Genomic DNA, 27,182 nt, shown 5'->3' with positions numbered 1-27,182 from the left:
TATACTTCAATTACTTATTACCAATGTTAAATATTGGACAAGCGTTTCTCATAATGATTTGTTTCCTGCAAAGAGCCGAAAGATATTGCATGCATGTTTCTTAAGGTTTGCTTTCTATAAAATATATACTAATTGCACTGTGATATCATCGCTTGTGTTAGGGATTCACCTGACGTGCACAGCTTTTATCTACACCGTCCTGTGATATCGGAACAGGGTAGGGGTTGAGTGTGCTTCGTTGCGCGCCATAAACCGGTCTAAGTTCCCCAGTTGACCATTTAATGGCAGCGACTCAATATGTCCCTTTGTTTTGACCGCGTTGTCTGTATGTCTTGCCAGGCCTATATGCCTGTACCTGCGCATGCGCGTGTTGTGGTCGTGTGTACTGCCATGTGTGAACTGATGTGAGTTGCTGTTTTGAAAGGCTGCATTCTTGGAAGGTGACTTTACCTGTGAGATATTTATACATGTACCTTTTCTGCAAGAAGGAATTATTAAACGTAAAACTACAGGCCGCAAAAGGAGACTGAGAGTATTTCATACCATATGCTTTTTGGTATGTGTCAATGGAACTGATTCATTATAGTAACATAAATATGCATGCATATGCAAACTATAAATTACAGCCGTCATTGTTAGGAAAAGTCAACTTTACATGTGGACAAGAACTATCGTATAGTGAAAGCATGCTATATCACGCAAAAAATCATGCATTTGTCTACTTGCACTGCATGTCAGTTTCAATATTATTCAAGAAGACAAAGTATGTTCTTATCTTTTGACTTCTGCCACCATAATAACTAATGGCATTTTCATGATCTTCAAAACTTATATTTTGCAGGTAGTCAATCTACTTTGGCATTCGTTATCATTTGTCTCTCACAGCCCTGTTATCTCGCCCCTCGAAAATCTATCTGGATTCTTAAAATATGCGATGATTTCTGCACTTAAACCTATCTTAGTTATTCTTTTAACAGCCCAATCAGGGTGAATCTATTTAACTCATCCGTATCTATACCTAAAATGTCTACAGTTAATCAATCTGCACACCTTAACTGGCAGTTGTATATGATGTAAACTGAAAGATTTGAAACTGAATGCAATGACTATAAAATTACAGTTTCAATCACGCTGTGATTGACTTACGAAAAAACTCGTAAATAAAATGTACAAAAATACATTTTCACCTCAGGTAACACATTTTCAAATTTTATATTTACATGTATCATGTATACAGTAAAATAGTACAATCTTAAAATCTCGTATCCCTATATCCGACCTATACTACTTCTACCTACCAAAAAAACTTTAAAAATGACTGTAAATGGTGTGGATTTTATTATTATACAATCTAGATATTAACCCTTCTCATGCTGGACACGATTGGCCCTGGCTTTGCGACCAGTGTAGATCCTGATCAGCCTACACATCCGTGCAGTCTGATCATGACCTGCTCTGTTCGCCATTCAATGAGTATTTTTTTGCTAAGCACCCTTTTAAACAGTTAAAGGTACTGTCCAAATTGAAAGATATTGTTTCCATCAGATGAAATGATTTGATCTGTACACGTGTGCAAGTATTGAGGAAATAACTTCAAGCTTAAAAACAATGAGAAAAAAGAAATGCTGTGAAATAATTGGTATGTTCTTTGAATTCTGCAATTAGACCATTTATCTAAACAATATTTATTCCTCAACAGAGGTAAAGGAATCTTTCATACATATAAAAGTTTCTGATTTATTCTTGGAACTCAGTTACCACTTCATAAATTGCGACCCATGTGCTTAACAATAGTTCTGTTTTCGTTTGATCAGTTTAAACACTGTCTGAAACATACAGCATCGATTGAATTACTGCGCTTTAGGTGGTGACAGTATATAATATAAATTCAAATGTAATCTGAAAAGTAGACAGCACATGCGCATACGCACATGAAATTGCAGTTATTGTGACACCAGATCGATGTAACTCATTGCAGACTTGGAGCGGTCTTCTGCGCATGCCCGAAAGTGATTGTCAGTTGTAGCGCACGGCAAAAATATGCATATTTTTGCATGTCCGCATGCATTTAGTGTACACTATGCATAAAATACTGACTAAAGGTTAGGGTTAGTATCACCATGGTTACAAAATATATACATTTATGATATTTTCGTTCATATTTAGTTAATCCGGTATGTACCGGAGTCTGTAATTTATACCGGCGCTCCAAGTCTGCATGGAGTCACAGTCGACACCAGATACCTGCAGCAGTAACATGGCATTGTGGTTGATCCTTGTTTTTATTTAATTCATTAATAATCTTTAATATTTATTTTGCTGAACAGAAAATGTTTTTTTTTTTATTCGAATCTGGATAGGCAACCATAAAGCTGGAATGTTATATTTTACCGAAAAACGCATAAGTTAAAAAAACAATAATGCGCTTCTTGTGTCGAGATATCACTCTGATATCACTCTGGTTAAAGATCTATCGAAATAGTTTATTTAGTGTTCAGCCAAATATACACAACGATTGCTATTTGAAATAAGTCAATGAATAAAATACACAGTGATTGCTATTTGAAATAAGTCAATGAATAAAATACAAAGTGATTGCTATTTGAAATAAGTCAATGAATAAAAGTATGTTGAGAGTATATACGTTTTCAGTTCCGCAACCTAACCATGTGTGACACTAAAAGAGATTTATCATTACATGTGCGAAGTTGATGTGCATGTGTATACACTTACACACATCCCTATCCGTATAAAGTGTTGTATAAATGACTTCGTACTTTCTGTAAGCCGTTTTTAGCTCATCTGATTTTTTGAAAAAAAATGATGAGTTATTGTCATCACTTGAGCGGTTGTCGGCGTCGGCGTCGGCGTCTGCGTCGGCGTTGCCTGGTTAACTTTTATGTTTAGGTCAGCTTTTCTCCTAAAGTATCAAAGCTATTGCTTTGAAACTTGAAATACTTGTTCACCATCATAAGCTGACCCTGTATAGCAAGAAACATAACTCCATCTTGCTTTTTGCAAGATTTATGGCCCCTTTTGTACTTAGAAAATATCAGATTTCTTGGTTAAGTTTTATGTTTAGGTCAATTTTTCTCCTAAACTATCAAAGCTTTTGCTTTGAAACTTGGAATACTTGTTCACCATCATTAGCAGAACCTGTACATCAAGAAACATAACTCCATCTTGCTTTTTGCAAGAATTATTGCCCCTTTTGGACTTAGAAAATCAGTTTTCTTGGTTAAGTTTTATGTTTAGGTCAGCTTTTATCCTAAACTATCAAAGCTATTGCTTTAAAACTTGCAACACTTGTTCACCATCATAAGCTGACCCTGTACAGCAAGAAACATAATCCATCCTGCTTTTTGCAAGATTTATGGCCCCTTTTGGACTTAGAAAATATCAGATTTCTTGGTTAAGTTTTATGTTTAGGTCAACTTTTTCTCTTAAACTATCAAAGCTATTGCTTTAAAACTTGCAACTCTTGTTCACCATCATAAGCTGACCCTGTACAGCAAGCAACATAACTCCATCCTGCTTTTTGCAATAATTATTGCCCCTTTTGGACTTAGAAAAGTCATTTTCTTGGTTGAATATTATGTTTAAGTCAACTTTTCTCATAAACTATCAAAGCTATTGCTTTAAAACTTGCAACAGTTTTTCACCATCATAAGTGGACACTGTACATCAAGAAACATAACTCTATCCTGCTTTTTGCAAGAGTGATGGCCCTTTTTAGACTTAGAAAATCATGGGTAGGACAATATTTCTATTATACAAAAAAAATCAGATGAGCGTCAGCACCCGCAAGGCGGTGCTCTTGTTTCTTGTATTTCAGTAGTTTAAGTTTTGATGATTTTGCTAAAAGGCTTTGCGTACGTGAGTATATCACATTCATGCTAAAAGCAGAGGTACTTAAAAATCAATTAAAAGACTCGTTAAAAACGTGTTGTAAATGTAAATCTTAAAGTTTGTGTACAAAAAATGTAAAATGGTAAAGAGTGTAGTGCATGAGTTATAAATCCTTGTTTTACAATTTCGCGACGAAATCTTTCTGTCAAAATAAATCAAACACTTATTTAATATGTTCTGTAGCCTTTGGTGATTAATAAGATTAATTGTGTTTCTCGTTAGGTAGCCTAATATCAACATAAATGGATCTGTTATTGTACAAACGCTATAGTAAATTTGTGGAATCTAGCATATAATTCACAAAAAAATAGAACCTAAGAACTACTTTCATTTTCTTTGAAAACTGATGCGTAGTTTATACTATTATCATTTGAGATAAATTTTGTTCGGCACCTGAACTATCTAAAACTGGAAGGATTTCTTTGTGTTTCTGATTATAATAAACAAATATTTGGAACTGACTTCAAAACGATGAGAAAGGGATGCACTTTTATACTGACATTTCTCGTACTGTGTTTAATTTGTGAATACTTCAAATGAGACTATTTTCTAAACTGGCTTATAGTTCGCAACATGCTCACTACTGGTAACAGAATGATAAATTATATTGTCTGGATGTGTTGTTGTTTTTGAAAGTCAAATAATTCGATCAAACCTATAAACGGGTAAATCATCACTGACGGGTATATTGTGATTATTGTAGCAGTGAAAACAAACATGCGTAGAATAATCCTTATTGACAATAATAGTGCTGACATGTAACACGGACTAAAGTATACAGAATTTCAGGTTTTTATGACAGATACAGTATCGGTACGTTTGGTAAGATTTAGGTTTTTCAGTCTTGATTTTTTTCAAAATGTTTTCTTTCTTCATACGAATTTGAAATATGTTGTGAAAAACAATTTTTGCTCTTCGTTCTTCTCTACAGTTACTATCAGATGTAAGAGATAACGTTTATTTTCAGATCAGAAAGTGCTGTTTAAGAGGATTTTATGGCAAAAATATGTATTTTAAAAGGATTCTTACGACTGATTCCAGTCTATTGGTAGAACTAACGTCGTTATAATTTTTACAGTGTCTCTTTAATTGCTTAACAGCTGCTTTATATTCAATATTTCCAAACAACGTATAGCTTTGTAGAGAATCAGTATTAGATGCTGATGCTGTGAATAGAATTTAATAATGTTGATGGATGCTGCTGATAACATTGCATCATTTATCTATGAACAATTATAATATCAGAATTGAATTCTTTATTGTTAAAGATAATCTACCAATTTTTCAGAGAGGATTGTTGTTGGTTAAAGCTGGGTTTACTCTTACAAAAGATGATGAATCAAATATCTTAAGTGTTGCTTTGAACATAAATCCTTTTAACACCGTTTTCTTCAGCATCCAATATCTTAATGAAGATAATGGTTCTGTGCTGCAGGTTCAATCAATGGATTTTTTGAAATTTTAAAATTACCTTTTAATCTCAGTTAATTTGAGCCATGTCCCTGTCAAAGGCGTCCAGACCGGTTTTAGTTTTGAGTATCGTCATTAACCCTGAATTCCTTTTGTAACCGATCTAATATTATTTCAGAAAACCTAGCGTTTATTCCCAAGAAAGTATTAATTTCGAAGCTAAATACGGCTTTGCAACATGTAAAATCAAAATACAAACATAACAAATATAAGACAGATGTCAGAATAGAACCGACATTCAAAAAGTTGAACTTCGTTGAAGGGTACTTCTCATGCACACTTGGTATTTGATACGATTTTGTTTGGTGCACATTGTACTGCCACGTGACTTTACTGCCAAGTTATCACAGAAACACAATACATTATGTAATAGACAACAGATAAAGGAACGCAGTGGGAGCAGCCGAACGTTAACGGTGCACTAAACTCCATTCTTACCCCTCTCTCCATCCCCCATGTTCCACAGAGCCAAAGAGAGAGCTTCTAATGTACAATTGTATTATCCACAGTCTGTGTGGAATTCAATAGTACTCCTGCCGATATGACCGAAGGCGTCGAATCCGTGTACATTTGAACTTGAAAAGTTGTGAAGCTCATGTAAGGAATATGTTTTTTGTACAAAGAATTCTGGAACTTTTGTCAAGATTAATCCTAAACCGTTTAAGCTCTTTGCGTTGTTTTAAAAAAACAACAACAAAAATATAATTGCAACTTCGACTAGTTGTAACACCAACATTTTCTTAACTGCGCATAGCAATTTAATGTATATTCCGTCATTCGCTGGCTGTGACGAGATGCAGTCAATAAGGTATTATTGATCATGGACTTTCTCATGGGCTGAAATGTTAAGAGTGTCGCATTTCTCTGCTTTGATTCAATGAATAGGAAATTATAGCGTTTCATCTGCTGTAAGTTATTTTTATTTCTCTCTCTTGCTTTTATGTACATATTTAGTTTGATTCCTTCAATTACTTATAATCTTATAATCAATGTTTATTATTGAACCAGCGTTTCTCAGGATGATCGTTTTTCTGCAAAGGGCCGAAAGGCATTGCGTACATGCGTTTATGGTTCTTAAGATTTTCTTTTTATATGAATTTACAAGAGCATTTTCTTATTTTATATGCCATATGCACTAGGTTGCCATTTCATGTTAAATGGATTTACCTGACGGGGATAACTTTTATTTACATCTTCCTGTGACATCGGAACATGGTAGCGATTAATAGTGGGCTTCGCACCATTAACCGGTTTAAGCTTCCTAGTGTTGGTCTTGCCTGTGAGCGTTCAATGGCAGTACCCTATGTCCCTTTATTTGTCAGCGTTGTCTGTATGTTTTGCAATGCCTATATATCTGCGCATGGGCGTGTTGTGGTCGTGTGTACTGCCATGTATGCACTGATGTGAGTTGATGTTTTGAGAGGCTGCATTCTTGACACGTGGCCTCAGCTGTTAGGTGTTTATCATTTTTCCTTTTTTCTACAAATTCATAAGTTTAATAAACATGCTACAGTATACGGTTGTTGTCACAATTGAAAACATACACTTAATAAATTTACCTACAACATTGCTGACTACACAGACTTATATCTGCCTTTTTTGCCAGCCTCCGTCCAAACAAAAGGGACTGGTTGATGCTGGTTGAAATAAAATCTGAGCACAGATATTGACTGCTTTTATAAAATCTAGGTCATAATGATATGATAAAATTACAATGACAAAGCAACACTTATTGCGAAAAAGATACGGCATTTAAAAACTACACTCTGTTTGAAAATTTACAGTTATACATAAATATGCACAAGTGAATATCAAACATGTAATAGTGCTTTAAGTTATTGTCTTTTTAAGTATTTTGTTTTACATGATGAAAAATGCCCTAAGAAATAGTCCGGTGTCTTAAGATAAGACAATTATTTACACAGCCAACGTATCGAAGCTACGCATTGGTCAACAGATTGTGATCACCTCTATTGACTAATCAGGTTTAAAAATTCCAACGCACACTAAATTCCAACTTGTCTGTAGCGTACATTAGACCAAAATTAAGATATTAAGCTCTGTTTATACGTCAGTTGCTTTTATAATTGCTTCATCATATATTCAATCAGATAATAAGCAGACTCAAAATGTATTATTCAACAAGTCGAAAATAGATGTTAGTCAAACGAATTAAAACGTTCCTTATATACCAAATAGTCCCTAATAGAATTAGAGAGTTTATCGTTGCCAAAGCCACACACAGTTGAACCTAACAGACGCCTGTATTAAGCAACCACTTGCCTGAAACAACCGTAGAGCTAATATCCCAGATTGTTTTGTTTGTTTGTTCTAATTTCAACTTTTGTTAAGCAGGCTTTTCTGCAATGGTATGTTCATTTGAACCATACACATACCAAAACCGGAAAACATTAGGGCATTATAAAAAGACAACATTTGATTCTTTTTGACCACTGCTAGAATATATAACAATCAACAAATAAAATATTTCCGTAATGATACTTTATTTACAACAGGTTAATTGGACACCCTGTGAATGCCATATTACAATGTTTTATATCAGGTGAAGTGATACGATTGGCATAACATGCAAATACATAATATGACGCATTGTGACATGCTATTCAATAACCATGATTACTAGACTGCATATGGTGCTATTATTGAGTAAGAGTCACATAAACAGTGATTTTTATGATGTACTCATATTTTTTTTCTGGATAAACTATACTATTTTAGCTACATCAAAGTTCTTTTGTTTGTCTCAGATAAAAAATTACACCAATAATTTCTTCCTCAAATATAATTGTACTTGTACATAATTGCATTTCACGGGTTCATGAGATGTGTTGCAAATTCCATTACCTCTCACGAACAGACGTAGTCAATCAATTCGCTTGCTTGTGTCTCTGACGGGTCTTCTTTTAGATTTGATTAAACCAAAAATTACTGGCTGCAACAGGAGATGTTTTCGCTAGATACAGCACTGCGAATATTTCATACCATATACGTTTTGGTATGTGTCAATGGAACTGATTCATAATAGTAACATACGTATACATGCATATGCCATCGAAAATATGTTTTGTGCAAAAATATGAAATACAGCCAGCAATGTTAGGAAAGGTACAACTTGTTTACAAGAACTAATATATCATGAAAGTATGCTACATCACGCCAGATCATGCATGCGTTTATTGCACTGCATGTCAGTTTCAATCAATGCTTACTATTCGGAAAGACAAAGTATGTTCTCTTACCTGTGTTACTATATTATAACTGTATTCCACTATAATAACTAATGGCATTTTCTATATGATTTATATTTTGCACAAAATAGATTGACCTTGCTATTTGTAATTTCTTGTCTCTCACAAAACAATTTTACACAAATGGCTCTTACCAACATTTATTCCGCTTAGCCCTATCCCAAAGGCCTTTTTTTCTCGCCCCTCCAATGTCTGGGTTTTTAAAATCTGCCTCGTTAACTCGATGATTACTGTATTCTTCCGTCAAAGCTATCTCCGCTACCCTTTTAACAGTTCCATTAAGTTCAATTAATTTAAGTCATACGTATCTATACTTAAAATGTCAACACTTCATCAATCTGCACCTTAAACAAACTTCTCCTGGAAGTATATATTGTGTAAATCAAACTTAAACACTGAACGTTTTGGAAACGAATTCAGTCATTATAAGATAACAATTTTTATTCACGTTGAAAACGATGTAAATAAAATGTTCACGGTACAAATAAATATTCGTTTCATATAGCACATTTCTGTGTTTCATATTTACATGAATTACATATAGAGTAAAATAATATAGCAAAATGATTGCAAACTTGGTCTGACAGAGTTGGTTCATGACAAGCTATGAATCAAGGATTTAGCACAAATATCAGCCGTTTACATTGAAAACACAATATGATTCCGAAGAACCAAATATAAAAATACCACCCTGTCTAATTGAGTTCAAAATCACCAGTTAATATTTTAGTGGAAATGTAAATGAAATGTGGAACCAAAATTTGTAGTCCTGTTTGGCGCCATATAACCTATACTGTGTTGGTGCGCCGTAGAACCCAAATAAATAAATAAATTACCAGTTAATACTTTGATGTCAAACTTAATCATTTCTGTTGTATGCAAAATACATAAACGAATGCAGTGGTATGCAGTTCCAGTGTTTTAATTACAATGGAAGACAGTCAACAGTAAAACTGAGAATTGTTGTCATACTAAATAATGGAAATTGATTGAAACTTAGCTGCAAGCTTTGTCGATCTATTTGTTTCGATTTAAAAAGAGTGAAGGGATTCTTTGATCTTTCCAAACGTTTCATCGAGTAAGAGAAAAAATCCTTTATAAAAACATACAAACAAACAGTCGCGGCAGTTATCTTATTTGCATCGATGCTCTGTGCGAATTGTTTCTGTGCAGTCTTGATATATTTACAAATGTCTTTCTTTCTCTTTATGCGAACAATTAAGTATTTTTGATCTATCTATCTATCTATCTATCTATCTTCTGTAACAGTCAAACCCCTTGCGGGGACGTAGACGTTTTGCGCTCAAAATCATAAAGAGAAAGAATATAGTGATAAAAATTTAGAGCGGAAGAAACTAAAAAATAACTTTGGTGAAATCAAAAAGACAACAAAAGATCAACTACTAATCGTAGGAGAAAATCAAACTTAAACCCTGAACGTTTTGAAAACGAATTCAGTCATTATAAGATAACAATTTTTATTCACGTTGAAAACGATGTAAATAAAATGTTCACGGTACAAATAAATATTCGTTTCATATAGCACATTTTTGTGTTTCATATTTACATGAATTACATATAGAGTAAAATAATAATATCTTGAAAATTAAACCCAACCGTTTCCATCCCCTACAAAATCTTTATAAAGTGATTGTTGGGATACATGTGCATTTAGTGGGCTTTATCACTATACAGTGTAGATACTAAAATCGTTTGTTATTCCTTAAAGAATCAAAGCATTGGAAATACTGGAGGAGGATTGTCTTGAAATGTATTGATTCTGTCAGGTCCGAGATCAGCAATGTCCCTTTACCGTTGCGACTGTTGAACTAGTAAATGTCTTTTTCGGTTGTTTTTTTTTACAACAATGTAACCATTTCCTTGCCAAATTTCTATGTTCATTGTGAATTTAATGACTAAATATGAACAATGCAGACTATCATTATCAGACTGCACAGTTGTGCATGTAGACACTTACACATAATTACAAAACAATCATACATTTTGTAATAACTATTGGGCAAATATACATCAAACTATAATAACATAGGGAACAGAACTGAAACACATTTTAAGGTCATTAATTATTTTGTTTGTTTGTTTTGGGTTTAACGCCGTTTTTCAACAGTATTTCAGTCATGTAACGGCGGACAGTTAACCTAACCAGTATCACTGGCACCAGATCAGAAAGAAAATGCCTCCGTACGTGTTATACCCTACCCCTAGGTATTCTATAAGAACCATGGTCGTGAACGGGAAAATATACTAACCCATTTCAATCGCGTATTTCATACCTAAAACACACAGTTCAGTAAATGTGTACTATTGATATTAAACAAGCGGTAATTTATCTTCCGTTGTGTACCGGTCACATTTCTTCAATACTTCTTATCTTAGAAAAACAACGTGTAGTTTACAGTTTTTTCAAAGGTACACAAAAAACTTGCTTGAACTTCCCTGGTGAAGTTCCGTTCTAGATTACAGACACACTCTGATTGGCTGATGTGGAAATGAATGTCAGTCGTCATTTTACTACACGTGAACGCTAAAATGTTTATATGCAGCATAAATGTGCAAAATGAATTAAATAAACAGAATAGATGTATACCAATGTATGATCTCAAATTCAAAATCATATACAAGATGAATTTCATTCATCATTTCGAGTCTTATCGTAAAACTGTGAATATATTGCATTCTGTTTTTGTTTGTTTACATTTCGTTTAACATGTGCACACTGCTGTGACCTCTAGACCGGATGTTCATTAGGGGTGTTCACGCAAGTGTTTTCTGTAAAGTTGACTTATGCATAAAATATATGGAGCATCTCTGCAATATGGAGTATTGAGACAATGTGACTAGTGCACGATGGAAGATAAATTATCGCTTGTTTAATATCAATAATACACATTTACTGAACTGCGTGTCTTAGGTATGAAATACGCGATTGAAATGGGTAAGTATATTTTCCCGTTCATGACCATGGTTCTTATAGAATACCTAGGGGTAGGGTATAATACGTACGGAGGCATTTTCTTTCTGATCTGGTGCCAGTGACCAGTATTCCTGGATTCTGTACCAGTACAAACCTGTTCTCTGCAAGTAACTGCCAACTTCCCCACATGAATCAGAGGTGGAGGACTAATGATTTCAGACACAATGTCGTTTATCAAATAGTCACGGAGAACATACGCCCCGTCCGAGGATCGAACTCAAGACCCCGCGATCCGTAGACCAACTTTCTTACCTACTGAGCTAAGCGGGCGGGCTGTCACTAATTATAGCAGAGACGAACAGACTTTTAAAGAATACACAAATAAGTGATTACCGTGTTGCAAATTAAGATAGACTATAATATCCAAATCGTTTGAGCATGAAATATTTTGATTTTGCCCTACAATAGTAATAACTTTTACAGATTTACCGAGAGCTAATTAATATTGTATTCGGCAATATAATTGATTCCTTTCTCAATAAATTTCCAAGTATCATAAATCATTGGAAAAGTCTTTACCTCTTTTGATTATCAAAAGCATCTATCAAAGTTCTATTATTTTATTTCACTTCTATGTGGTGATTAAAAATAACAAATATTCGAGCTTTTACTTCCCCTAAATTCTGATTTATTTAGTACAGCTGATTTATTTGTGAATTCCATTGATGTAAAATCTTCAATGAAAAATCCGTCATCCAGCCATAAGAACACTGTCTCGTATATAAAACGTGCTTAGTTTATTGGTCAGCGAGCACATCGTCTGCATTCAATTAAAGCGCGCAGTGAAGCGTGGTAATTTCAGTTGTTCTATGTGCTGCCATTTGAGAACTATTTTCTTTCGGCGGAGTGTGAAATCTATGTGGTTATCAAAAAATCGATTAAGCCGAAATTCGTATATGTATTATTGTGGTTCTACTGGACGGAATTGTCTTCGACAGTCCGTCCAAAAACAGAGATGCCTTAGATATTGTTTCCATCAGCGTCTGAAATCGTTTTCTCTGTTCACATGTACAGGTATTTAAGAAATAAATGCAAGCAGTGAGGAAAACCGTTATAAAACAGCTGGTCTGTTCTATCACATGTTATGCTTTTATATATTTCAATTAAACCATTTATCTAGAACAAATATTTTTTTCCCATCAAAGGCAAAGAAACCCTTTGTACATCTAAACAAATTCTGAATTATTCTTGGAACTCAATTGCCACATCATAAATGGCGCATGTGCTTAATAATTATAGCTATCACTGTAACATACACCAAGTGGACTTAAGTACTGCGCGGCTACTTGTGTGTAGGTGGTGGTGTGTGGTAAATTCGTTTGAAAAAGTGTATATAATATACATCCAAATGTAAACTAAAATAAACTAAAAATTGCAATGCATGTATGCAAATGCACACGAGGTCGTAGTTATTGTGACACCAGATGACAAAATAGTGTGGCGTAGCCTTATTAGGTCGAATATTTATTTTTTTGTTATACAGAAAAAAGTATTGTATGTGCAATGTATATCTTAAATGATATTTTTTTCTGGAGAACGCATTTTTTTTAAAAAAAAAAAACGAAAACGCTAATAATATGCGCTTCTGATGAAAGATCTGTCGAAAAAGTTTATTCCGTATTGATGAAAACAAAACAAGTTAAATATATACATCACTAGTAAAATGAAAACTTTATATAGAGTAACGTTGATGAATAAAACGTAGCTAGTGTACATTTTCATTTCCGTGGCATAACCTTATGTTACACTGCAAAATATTTATTACTTAATTTGTTTCGTCGGTCTGCATGTATATTCATTTAAAGGTTCCCATATTTCCATTTGGAGTGCGGTTACGTTCTCCGGTTAGACTTTTGTCCTTGTTTTTTTTATTTATATATACTTGCTTTTTGTTTTTGTACTATAATATAGTGAATCATATTCATGCAAACAATATTAGTCGTTAAAACGTGATACTTTCCGACAGGACTGTCAAAAGACACGTGGAAAACGTGTTGTAAATGTTATAATTTGAAAGGTTGTGTACAAAATTTGTAAAACGGTAGAGTGTAGTGCTTCAGTTATAAATCCTTGTTTTACAAATTAAATGTTTCTTTTCTCATTTTAAAAGGAAGAAATATATCTGCCGGAATTTACCAACCAATTGTTAAAATGGCTTTTGTGGTCTTTGGTAATGAATATAATTAATTGTGTTTCTCGTTAAGTAGCTTTAAAGCAACTTAAGTAGATCGGTTATCGCACAAAAGCATGTAGTTATTTGGATCCTGAAATAAAACAACCGCCCTGAAAACTACTCAAATTTATTTGAGCCGTGCCATGAGAAAACCAACATAGTGGGTATGCGACAAGCATGGATCCAGACCAGCCTGCGCATCCGCGCAGTCTGGTCAGGCTCCATGCTGTTCGCTTTTAAAGCCTATTTGAATTGGAGAAACTATTAGCGAACAGCATGGATCCTGACCAGACTGCGCGGATGCGCAGGCTGGTCTGGATCCATGCTGGTCGCAAACCCACTATGTTGGTTTTCCCATGGCACGGCTCATTTGGAAAACTAATGCGTAGAAAACTTTACGCAATTTCTTTGAGATATAATACGTTGTGCATACACTGTGGAGCATATCAAACTGAAAGATTTTGTAACTATTTTGTCTGGAATTGATTTTATAAAGATGAGACAGGAATCCACTTTTATACAGACATTCATCGTATTGGGTTTTATTTGCGTATACTTCATATGAGGTCTTATGTTTGCTGCAACCATTCAAGGTATGGTGTTAGTGTAAGAATCTGTAGTTTTATTCTAAGTGCATGTTAATAGTTGATATTTGTTATCTAATGCCTTTTTATCCTGTCACTTGCAGTAGTTTCGACCCGATATCAGGGTGCCGTATATCTTTCTTGATATACCGTCAGTTGATCATGTGACCAGTGATATACGGTCAGTTGATCATGTGACCTTATGATCGATATTGTTGTCATAAGAAATTTTGCAACGAAACCATCATCATTGTGTTGGAAATGTCCGAACTAAGAAAATGAGTGGTCAGATAATGAGTTTCTATTCAAAAACGAAGAAGTTATTGCGATTTTGCCGGTAATCACGTCATTATATAAGTGACGTCATTACGAATATGACGTCATTAAAGCGGTTGTCGCACACTTATTTTTGTAAAATAAATTGCCAAATATCGGAAAATGAAGTAATGACAAGATAAATAGAATAATAGGTTAGTGCCTAAGATGGAGAAAGTTTATCTGGCTCGGCTCCGGACGTTATCAGGTTCGCCTTCGGCTCACCCGATAACCTCCTCCACCTCGCCAGATAAACTTTCTCATCTACGGCACTAACCTATTATTCTCTACATCTCTGACAGTCTTTATTCCCTTTAGATTCAGTAGAGATCAGTATGCTCTTATATCCATGGAGCGTCCTTGGTGTTGTAAAGCGATATTCGGTTAGAACATTAGAGGGATGGAGGTCTTGATAAGTACGGCCAGAAGGAAAAGAAACAATCGAGTAATAGGTTAAAAACTGACTGTCATTTAATGTAAAAGAGGGCTATTGACTGATACTGATTGATCGTATAAGGAAAGTCTACCTGGAAACAAAAGAACACAACTAAGCAAAATGATTGCAAACCTGGTCTGCCAGAGTTGGTTCATGACAAGCTATGAATCAAGGATTTAGCACAAATATCAGCCGTTTACATTGAAAACACAATATGATTCCGAAGAACCAAATATAAATATACCACCCTGTCTAATTGAGTTCAAAATCACCAGTTAATATTTTAGTGGAAATGTAAATGAAATGTGGAACCAAAATTTGTAGTCCTGTTTGGCGCCATATAACCTATACTGTGTTGGTGCGCCGTAAAACCCAAATAAATAAATAAATAAATTACCAGTTAATACTTTGATGTCAAAATTAATCATTTCTGTTGTATGCAAAATACATAAACGAATGCAGTGGTATGCAGTTCCAGTGTTTTAATTACAATGGAAGACAGTCAACAGTAAAACTGAGAATTGTTGTCTTACTAAATAATGGAAATTGATTGAAACTTAACTGCAAGCTTTGTCGATCTATTTGTTTCGATTTAAAAAGAGTGAAGGGATTCTTTGATCTTTCCAAACGTTTCATCGAGTAAGAGAAAAAATCCTTTATAAAAACATACAAACAAACAATCGCGGCAGTTATCTTATTTACATCGATGCTCTGTGCGAATTGTTTCTGTGCAGTCTTGATATATTTACAAATATCTTTCTTTCTCTTCATGCGAACATTGAAGTATTCTGTGAAAATCCATTTCCTCTGTTCGCTCTATTCAACAGTTAGTATCAGAGATAAGAGATAACGTTTATTTTCAGAAAGTGCTATTAAAGAGGCTTTTATGTTCAAAAGGATTCTTACGGCTTAATCCATCCAATCGGAAAACGTTTTTGGAGTAGACTTATTTGGCAATTAATATCGTTCTAATTTTTTAACAATGACTGCTTCATTCTTTTGAAACTGCTTTCTGTACAAAATATGTTCTACTGTTCATGTTGCTGTGAAGGGAATCAGTTTGATAAGAACTTAATTTAAGATGCTATTGGAAAGCTGGTGCTGTCAAAATATTGATAAAGTTGATGGATGCTGATAACTTTTAACCATTTATCTTTAAACAAATATGATACGGCTGAAGGCAATCTACAAATTCATTATATTAAATGCCGCGAATAACATGTTGCAGTGATGTTAATTTTAGAGAAGTAGTTGCGGGTTAATGAAGACATTGGTTCAATACTGTATGAATATATCTATATTCAAAATTTCTTTTTTAATCTCTATTGTTTGAGCTAGGTCTCTGGCAAGGTCGTCCAGAACAATTCAAGCGTATCGTCATTGACCCTTAATTCCTTTCGTAAATGATGTAGAGTTGTTTCAGAAAGTCCAGCGTATATTCCGAACAGAGCTTATAACAGCTTTACAATATGTACAATTAAAACACAATATTTCAATTATCGATTTCGAATAGCACAAAACTGCATAAGTTCGCTGACAATGAATAGTATTGTGCAGTTGAGTTAAGCAATAAACTCTAATGAACTTTATGACGCAAGTTTCAAAATTTGATTTTTTGGTAACAGGAACATGGGGTTTTATTCGATAAGCGTCCTCCCTATGTTTTTCTCATAGGCGAATATATTTCAGCCTGAAATAAACCACAAAGCGATGCTTAAAGATCAGAAAAAATACATTGGTTAACAGATTTGTAATGTAGCCTGAAAAAATAAATGCATAATTTAGAAATGAAACATTTTATTCGTTTAGACCTGTGACAGAATATCTATTGATCACCAGACAAGTTATTCCCATGATAATACTTTATTTCCAACAGGTTAAGTGTACACTTTGCGTGAGTCACAATGCAATATTTTACTGAGATGAAATGGTACGATTGGCCTTGCTGTAGACTGAATTACAATGCGAAAGCAAAGCACCACAGATTGTGACACGATATTCATTTTTTTGCCAGTGAAAAATCACTGCGAAAATACCAGATATATTTCAGTGTAATATTTCTATAATTCACAGAAAATAATGTAATAAACGGAGTTATTATCAAGTTATAGTCACTACGCATACTTTGGTAATCGTTATTGTTTATATCTTTAGGTAGTGTAGGGTAATGGCCTCTAAAAGCCACATGGCACCAGAGTTACCAGACTTGTAAAACCTGTGGTAGAACTTTCACACACTTATATAAGATCGAAGACACAATAGTTCGTTTCTAATGTTTATTTAATTTCATGTATTTAAAGAAAGTCTTTTAGTACAAGCAATTTTATTGTCTCAGTGTCCATCTTTCAAATATTATTTAGCTATATAAAATGTTAAGAGCTAATTATTTATATCCTGAAGTTGTCTTTCATGAAATCTACATAACATATTTGGAAATTAACCTAACGAGGCATAATAGTATTTTTGACTTACGTTGGCAGAACCACGGTTGGTGGCTCTGCCGCCTCGCCTCCCTGAATGTCTAGTACATAGACCTTTTATATGCACCGGCCAGACTGTTGATTACCAAATCAAAATGTAGTTTTCCTTGTGTTATGTCTTAACCTGCCCAGAGCTACGCTAACTTGTCAGTTTTATATTTCAACAATTTTAAAAGGTCAAGAGTTTCCGGTGAAACCCTTTAACTAATTTTGAATGAATGTATATTATCCAAGACATTGAATAATTTAGTCTTCTAAAACAATAGCCTAGCATCTTTTTTTGAAATTACATTACTGTAGGATTTAGCTGTACCATTTAATTCATTCGACTCAGGTAAAAAGTGAGCAATATTAAGTCCTTCCTGTAGCATAATTATTCACGACTGCGATACACGAGGGCGCGAGGGACGTTGCAATTTGCATTACCTGTCGCGAATAGACTCAGTCAAAGCGCATTCGTAATATCTTGTCTTGTCTCTCAGGAAACAACCCCCTTGCACAAGTGGTTCTTACCAATGTTTGTTTCGCGCCCACCTCTCTTTCTCATCTCTCCGCTATTATGATTCTCAAATGTTACCTCGTTCACACAATGATTTCTATACTCTACCTTCGAACCTATCTCAGTTGCCCTTTTAGTTCCATCACTTTAACGCATTCGCAACTACACCTAATATGTCAACATCTGAAATACTGATTTCTCTCGGCAGTCATATTTTGTTAAAGTAAAACGCAGTTTTGGTCGATTTCTTATTATACGAGAAAATCAGCCTTTCGTAAAACTAATTCAAATCATTATAAAACAGTTTTGTTTATCACACTGTGATTGGGTTTTGAAAACGTTCACAGATCAAATACATATTCATTTCAGAAAGCATTTTTTCGTATTTTATATTTTTCTTGTACAGAGTGAAATGATAAAATCTTGAAATATAATATCCCTTTATCACATTCCTAAATAAACCCTAAAAACGTTTAAAATCTGATAGGTAGTTTACAGTTGCATAACATGGGTTTTATCGCTATATAATCTAGATATTGAAACGTTCATTATTCCTCAAAGAAACATAAATTACCTTTAAGGCACTGATTTCATCAGCGGGTGAAATTCTTAACAGTGTTTACATGTACAGATATTGTTATAACTGCAAGCTGTAAAACGGTGAGGAGAAACACCGTCATAAAATGGTCTGTTTAGTTCATTTGACCAGACGCTGCGTGTGATAACTATACTTATATAAATTACAATTCAACCACTTATCTAGAAAAATATTTACTCCTCATCAAAGGCAAAGGAACTTTTAATATATCTAAACAAAGTTCCTGATTTATACTTGGAACGCAGTTACCACATCATAAATGGCACATGTGCTAAACAATAGCACTGTTTTCGTTTGATCAGCTTGAACATTACCTATAACATACTAGATCCAAGTGACGTAAACGGTATCGATTTAAGAACTGCACAACCACCTTTCTCTGCAGGTGGTAGCTGCTAAAATAAACAGAAAAATGCGTAACGTAAACTGAAAAGTGCATTTCATATACGCATATGCACTTGAGATAACATTGTGATACCGGATGACTACAGCAGTAAGAGACCAATATGGCTTATCCTGTTTATTCAGTGGAGTCAAATTTAATTCGTTAATACTGTAAAGTAATGATTTTAAGCTCGCCTGATGATTGAAAAAAAATCGACGAGGTATTGTCTCACTTCATCGTCCGCATCGGCGTCGGCGTCGCCGTTGGTTAAATCTTTTTTGTTTAGGTCCACATTTTCTCAAACCTATAATATCTATAGTGTTGAAATTTTGCACACTTGTCATTATTAGTTGACTATGTAGGCCAAGAGCCATTACTCTGAGGGATTGAGTCTTGATAAGAACTGACGACTGAGTATGGCCAGAAGGGAAAGAAACAATCAACTAATAGGGTAAAAACTCTGTCATTTGATGTAAAAGGGACAGTTGACTGATAGACCGCAATCGTATAAGGAAAATCTACTTGGAAACAAAAGAACGCAACCAAGCAAAATGATTGCGAACTTGGTCTGACAGAGTTGGTTCATGACTAGTTATGAATCACTGACTTAGCACCACTATCATCAGTTAACATTGAAAGCACATAATGATTCCGAAGAACCAAATATAAAAATACTACCCTGTCTAACTGAGTGGAAATTACCAGTTAATATTTTAGTGGAAAGTACTAGTTAACATTTTGATGTAAAAATCAATCATTTCTGTTGTACACAAAATACACATTGTGTGGTTTGAAAACGAATACAGTGGTATACAGTTCCAATGTTTTAATTACAATGGAAGGCCGTCAGCTATAAAAAGGATAATTGTTGTCTTACTAAATAAAGGGAATTGATTGAAACTTAGATGCAAGCTTTGACGATGTATCTATTTAGATTTAGAAAACAGAGAAAAGGGATTCTTTGATCTTGCCAAACGTTTCATCGAGTAACAGAAAAAAATCCTTTATAAAAAACATACAAACAAACAGTCATGGTAGTTTCTTATTTGCATCGATGCTCTGCGCGAATTGTTTCTGTGCAGTCTTGATATATTTAAAAATGTCTTTCTTTCTCTTCATGCCAACATTGAAGTATTCTGTGAAAATCCATCTATTCAACAGTTACTATCAGAGATAAGAGATAACGTTTATATTCTGAAAGTGCTATATAAGAGGAATTTATGGCAAAAATGTGTATTTTAAAAGGATTCTTACAACTGATTCCAGTCTATGGGTAGAACTAACGTCGTTATAAATTTTACAGTGTCTCTTTTATTGCTTAACAGCTGCTTTATATTCAGTATTTCCCAACAGCGTATAGCATTGTAGAGAATCAGTATTAGATGCTGATGCTGTGAATAGAATTTAATAATGTTGATGAATGCTGCTGATAACATTGCATCATTTATCTATGAATAATTATGATATCAGAATTGTTTATTGTTAAAGATAATCTACCAATTTTCAGAGAGGATGTTCGTTGGTTAAAGCTGGGTTTACACTTATAAAAGATGTTGTATCAAATATCTTAATTTGAGCTGCTTTGAACATATATCCTTTAACACTGTTTTCTTCAGCATCCAATATCTTAATGATGATAATGGTTCTGTATTGTATGAATATAGCTGTAGGTTCAATCAATAATTGGAATTTTTGAAATTAAAAATTTTCTTTTTAATCTCAATTAATTTGAGCTAGGTTCCATCGAGTATCGTCATTGACTCTTAATTCCTTTTGTGACCGATCTAATATTATTTCAGAAAACCCAGCGTCTATTCCCAAGAAAGTATTAATTTCGAAGCTACCTACGGCTTTATCACATGTAAAATCAAAATACAAACATAACAAATATAAGACAAATATCAGATTCGAACCGACATTCAAAAAGTTGAACTTCGTTGAAAGGCACTTCTCATGAACACTTGGTATTTGATACGATTTTGTTTAGTGCACATTGTAGTGCCACGTGACTTTACTGCCAAGTTATCACAGAAACACAATACATTATATAATGGACAACAGATAAAGGACGCAGTCGGAGCAGCCGACAGATAACGGTGCACTAAACTTTTTCTTAATCCCATTCATGTTCCACGGCTATCAGTGTCCAATTGCATTATCCACAGTCTATGTGGAATCCAACTGTACTCCTGCCGATATGACTAAAGGCGTCGAAATCCGTGTAAATTTGAATTGGAAAGTTGTAAAGCTCATGTAAGGAATATGTTTTTGTACAAAGAATTCAGGAACTCTTGTCTTGTTTTACAAATATATCCGTTATCAATTGCGAATAGCGCAAAACTTCACAATTTCAGTCTTTCGCTGACAATGGAAAGTACTGTGCAGTTCAGTCAGATTTCTGTAAAGCCCGTTTATTTTGCTTCTATTCAACAAACACATTAGCTTTAACACTTCAGAAAAAATAAAAGGCAAGAAAATTGGCATATATTATAATGTATACTAAGCAGTAAACATGAATGAACTCTGGGTCATAATTTTACAAAATTTGATCGATTTGTAACAGGAACATAAGGTTTTATTCTATAAGCGTTCTTCATATGTCTTTCACAGGCGAATTGATCTCGGCCCTAAATAAACCACAAAGCGGAGTTTTGAACCTTTCTGTTGTCCAGATTAATCCTAAACCACTTAAGCTCTTTGCGTTGTTTTCAAAAAAAAAAAAAAAAAAAAAAAAAAATACAATTGCAACTTCGACTAGATGTAACACCAACTGTTTCTTAATTGCGCATAGGAATTTAATGTATATTCCGTCATTCGCTGGCTGTGACGAGATGCAATCAATAGGGTATTATTGATCATAGACTTTCTCATGGGCTGAAATGTTAAGAGTGTCGCATTTCTCTGCTTTGACTCAATGAATAGGAAATTATAGTGTTTCAACTGCTGTAAGTTATTTTTATTTCTCTCTCTTGCTTTTATGTACATATTTAGTTTGATTTCTCCAATTACTTATAATCTTATAATCAATGTTAATTATTGGACCAGCGTTTATTATGATGATCGTTTTTCTTCAAAGAGCCGAAAGGGATTGCGTACATGCATTTATGGTTCTTAAAATTTTCTTTCTATATGAATTTATAAGAGCATTTTCTTATTTTATATGCCATATGCACTCTGTTGCCATTTCATGTTAAAGGGATTTACCTGACGGGGATAACTTTTATTTACGTCGGCCTGTGACATTGGAACATGGTAGGGGTTAATAGTGGGCTTCGCACCATTAACCCGTTTAAGCTTCCTACTGTTGGTCTTGCCAATGAGCGTTCAATGGCAGTACCCTATGTCCCTTTATTTGTCAGCGTTGTCTGTATGTTTTGCTATGCCTATATGCGTGAATCTGCGCGTGCGCGTGTTGTGGTTATGTGTACTGCCATGCGTGCATTGATGTGAGTTGTTGTTTTGAGAGGCTGCGTTCTTGAAATGTGGCTTTACCTGTTAGGTGTTTATCATTTTTCTTTTTTTTTACTACAAATTGGTAAGATTAATAAGCATACTGGACAGTTGTTGTCACAATCAAAACATACACTTTATCAATATTGCTGACGAAACAAACTTATATCTGCCTTTTTCGTCAGCCTCCGTACAAACAAAAGGGACTGGTTGGTGCTGACTGAAATAAAATCTGAGCACAGATATTGACTGCTTTTATGAAATCTAGGTCATAAAGATATGATAAAATTACACTGACAAAGCAACATTTATTGCGAAAAAGATATGGCATTTAATTTAAAACCTACACTATAACTTAAATGTGTGGAAAAATATAAATTTAATTTCAGGACTGACACAAAGCAAAGCCTTGTGTTGACTTCCCCTCTAGAACCTTCCAAAGCGTTATTCTATGTCCCCTTTTAACTGACCCGGAGGGCAAGTCGAACAACATACGACCTCTTTGAAGACCACTATCAAGCAGGCGGTGCTTTATGATCTTTACCGCGTTTCCGGTCTTCAGTAGAGGTGCAGTAAAACACCACGCCACCTACGCGTGAAACATGGATAATAATGGATAATACACATGACAGATTTTTTTTATCTTAGTGTGCAAATTTATATCTCAAACTCATTTACGCACCCGCAATTATTTGTGGAGATAGGTGCATGTGAGAGCGAATATGGATCTTTATAGAACAGTCGTTAGGAGTGGAATAGCAGTAATTTTCTTACATTTTACGTCCAAATAAGGTAAATGAAATAATCGGCGAAGTGTTCAAAGATTTTTTAATTCGATTTCGAACACTGAGCCGTGAATGCACTTTAAAAATACTACGTTACGATCATTTTTTGTTCATGTTTATTTTTTTTATTTTATTTTATCTATTAATTATTTATTTTTTTTTTGAATTTCGAAAATAGCATCATTATCGAACAAGTATTTGATATTTCATTTAGAACCAATTATATTTTCACTAAAATTGTTGGCAGTTAGTTTTCATAGATAATCATCGGAAATTAAAGACTCGTGGACCAGGCACGAGAGTTGAATGCCTATTCTGTCCGTCAGAAGGAATGTGGTATTTTTAAGATATCTTTCTCAAATATATTTCAAAAGATTTAAACTTTGTGTTATTTGTTGTTATATGCAATTACTGTGATGCATAAATAAAGTTGTTGACAGTCAGTTTCATAGATTTTTACGGAAATAAAAGAGACACGGTTCTGGCTCGAGATTTGAAAGCTAAATATATTGTTTGACAAGAGGAATTTAGTATTTAAGATAATGTCGGCTAAAATGTTTAAATAATTTATCAAAAGTTGTTTATAAAGTGTTAGTTGTGGTTTTATGCAATTACTGTCATGCATAAATGTTTAAAATAATCAATAGATTTCGCTACCGACAGCCGCCAGAAACCGTATAAGCAACGCTTGTATTTTACCGGCGCCGATTCCCGTCTGACGGGTAAGCATCCCCCTTACATTGCAAGCGTCCCTTTCCGTCTTGATGCCTGTCGGTCTGTCTGTCAGTCTGTCCGCAATTTTCGTGTCCGGTCCATATCTTTGTCATCGATGGATGGATTTTCAAATAACTTGGCATGAATGTGTACCACGGTAAGACGACGTGTCGCGCGCAAGACCCAGGTCCGTAGCTCAAAGGTCAAGGTCACACTTAGACGTTAAAGGATAGTGCATTGATGGGCGTGTCCGGTCCATATCTTTGTCATCCATGAATGGATTTTCAAATAACTTGGCATGAATGTGTACCACAGTAAGACGACGTGTCGCGCGCAAGACCCAGGTTCCTAGCTCAAAGGTCCTAAACTCTAACATCGGCCATAACAATTCATTCAAAGTGCCATCGGGGGCATGTGTCATCCTATGGAGACAGCTCTTGTTTTAAATCTCAATGGTTTGAGCTAGGTCTCTGTCAGTGTCGTCCAGAACAATTTTAGCGTATCGTCATTGACCCTTAATTCCTTTCGTAAATGATGGAGTTGTTTCAGAAAGCCCAGCGTATATTCCCAAGACAGTATTAATTTCTAAGCTCAAACCGACTTTACAACATGTACACTCAAAAAACAAACATAATAAATAAAAGACAAATATCAGATTCAAACCTACATCAAAAAAGCTGAACTTCTTTGAAAGGCATTTTTCGTTTTCGATCTTACTTGTAGAGTTGGTATATTAGTTAACATTTCAAAGTAGTAGCTGCCGACTTGGCAATTTAAACCAGTTGACGGTACACTAAACTTCATTCTTAATCCCATCCGTGGTTCACCTAGCCAAACAGCTGGCTGCCAATATGAAAGTACACATGCATTATCCACAGTCTATTAGGAATTCAACGGTACATCTGCTGATATGACCAAATGCGTAGAGTCCGTGTACATTTCAAATTAAAATGTTGTAAAGCTTTAGTTTAAACATATTTTATTGCTTTTAATACATGTATATAATATCATATAATTACAGCAACATATAGATATTAACAATCAATTGAATTATAGCAATAGGACCGGGTCACAAGTTCTGCCAACATTAGTAGTCGGTCTTTCCCTTGAAAATTATAATTACATAAAATTAATTACGTTTACGAAATAAACAATTATAACATGTATTACAAAAGATTGAAGAAAAGACCAAAGTATAACTGAAACTGAAAAAAAAATATACATATAGCTAGTTTAATGTTAGATATGATGTTGATATTGCTATTTTTTAAAGTTGTAAAGCTCATGTAAGAAATAAGATTTTTGTAGAAAGAATTCCCGAAGACTTGTCCGACTTAACAAATATATCAATTATCAATTGCGAATAGCACAAAGCTGCATTATTTCAGCGTTTCGCTGACAATGAAAAGTATTGTGCAGTTTAGTTAAGCAATAAACTTAAATGAACTCTGACTCAATTTTACAAAATCTGAACTATTTGTAGCAGGAATATAGGGCTTTATTCGATAAGTGTCCTCCCTATGTCAAAGGCGAATATATTGCAGTCTGATATAAACCAAAATGCTGAGCCTAAAGATCAGAAAAATACATTGGATAAAACATTTGTAATGTAGCCTGATAATGAATGCATTATTTAAAAATGAAACATTATTTTTCGTTTAGACCAGTGACAGAATATTTATTGATCACAAAACAAGTTATTTCCAATGGTAATACTTTATTTCCAACAGGTTAAATGTACACTTTGCGTGTGTCACAATGCAATATTTTATTGTGATGAACTGATACGATTGGCCTTGCTGTAGACTTAATTAGAATGCTGAAGCAAAGCACCACGGATTATGACACGAAATTCAATTTTCTTGCCAAAATATCAGATATACTTGAGTATAATATTTCGACAATTCACTGAAAATAATGTAATAAACGGAGTTATTATCAAGTAAAGGCACTAAGCACAATGCGGTACTTAGTAATCGTTCTCACGATATTAAGTCCTTCCTGTAGCATAATTAAAACTGCACTACACGGGGGCGCGAGGGATGTTGCAATTTGCATTACCTCTCGCGAATAGACTCAGTCAAAGCGAGTCTTCTATTTTGTTTTGCTTGGTTGCATTCTGTACTTTTAATGGATATTCTTTTAGATTCTGTTAAACGCTAAATTACAGGCCGGAAATTGAAATGTTTTCGCCAATACCTCGCAGAGACTATGTAATGCCATAGTGTCAATGGAACGGATTCTTAGTAGTAACTTAAATATGTTTTTATATGCCAACGTAAATATAGTTTGGCAAAATACAAATTACAGCCGGCTAAGTTCAGAAAGTACAACTTTTCATGCGGACGGAAACTGTTACATAATGAAAACATGCTATCACGCCACATCATGCATGTGTTTTACTGCATTGCATGTCAGTTTCAATCAATGTTTATTATTCGGGAAGACAAAGTATGTTTTTATCTTTTGACTGTCTGCCACTGTAATAACTTGTTTTAGTTTCAGGATCACTTATATTTTGTACAATGTAGATTTACTTAGGCATTCGTAATATCTTGTCTCTCAGGAAAGAATCCTCCTGCACAAGTGGCTCTTACCAATGTTTATTTCGCGCCCACCTCTCTTTCTCATCTCTCCGCTATTATGATTTTCAAAATTTACCTCGTTCACACAATGATTTCTTTACTCTACCTTCGAACCTATCTCAGTTGCCCCTTTAGTTCCATCACTTGAACACATTTTCAACTATACCTAAGATGTAAACATCTGAAATACTGAGTTCTCTCGGCAGTCATATTTTGTTAAAGTAAAACGCAGTTTTGGTCGACTTCTTATTGTATGAGAAAATCAAACTTTCGTAAAACTAATTCAAATCATTATAAAAACAGTTTTGTTTATCACACTGTGATTGGGTTTTGAAAAAGCCCAAATTGCAACAATCACAGATCAAATACATATTCATGTTTTAGTATTTCATATTTTTATTTTTCATGTACAGAGTGAAATAAGGAAATCTTGAAATACAATATCCCTTTATCCCATTCCTAAATAAACCCTTAACATGTTTAAAAGCTGATTGGTAGTTTACAGTTGCACAACATGGGTTTTATCGCTATATAA

The 27,182-nt window shown here is 34.3% G+C and overlaps 1 protein-coding gene across 6 annotated transcripts in view; it reads left to right on the top strand.

Moving 5' to 3' along the window:
• Positions 1-27,182, top strand: part of LOC123532919 (secernin-2-like) — a 133,095-nt gene that overhangs the window by 29,389 nt on the left and 76,524 nt on the right. Inside the window, exon 1 of one of the 6 annotated variants that reach the window (XM_045314537.2) lies at positions 4,324-4,722. The exons of 3 other annotated variants lie outside the window; for them this stretch is intronic. The gene's annotated coding sequence lies outside the window, so the exon portion shown is untranslated. Of the gene's footprint in view, positions 1-4,323; positions 4,732-14,285; positions 14,410-27,182 lie in introns of those variants that run through there. 2 more of the 6 variants (XM_045314535.2, XM_053517784.1) reach the window with 2 other exon arrangements.

The sequence above is a fragment of the Mercenaria mercenaria genome, chromosome 11 (assembly GCF_021730395.1).
Source record: "Mercenaria mercenaria strain notata chromosome 11, MADL_Memer_1, whole genome shotgun sequence".
Taxonomy (NCBI): Eukaryota; Metazoa; Mollusca; class Bivalvia; order Venerida; family Veneridae; genus Mercenaria; species Mercenaria mercenaria.
Note: the sequence above shows the minus strand (reverse complement) of the source record. Positions and strands in the feature narration are given on the sequence as shown.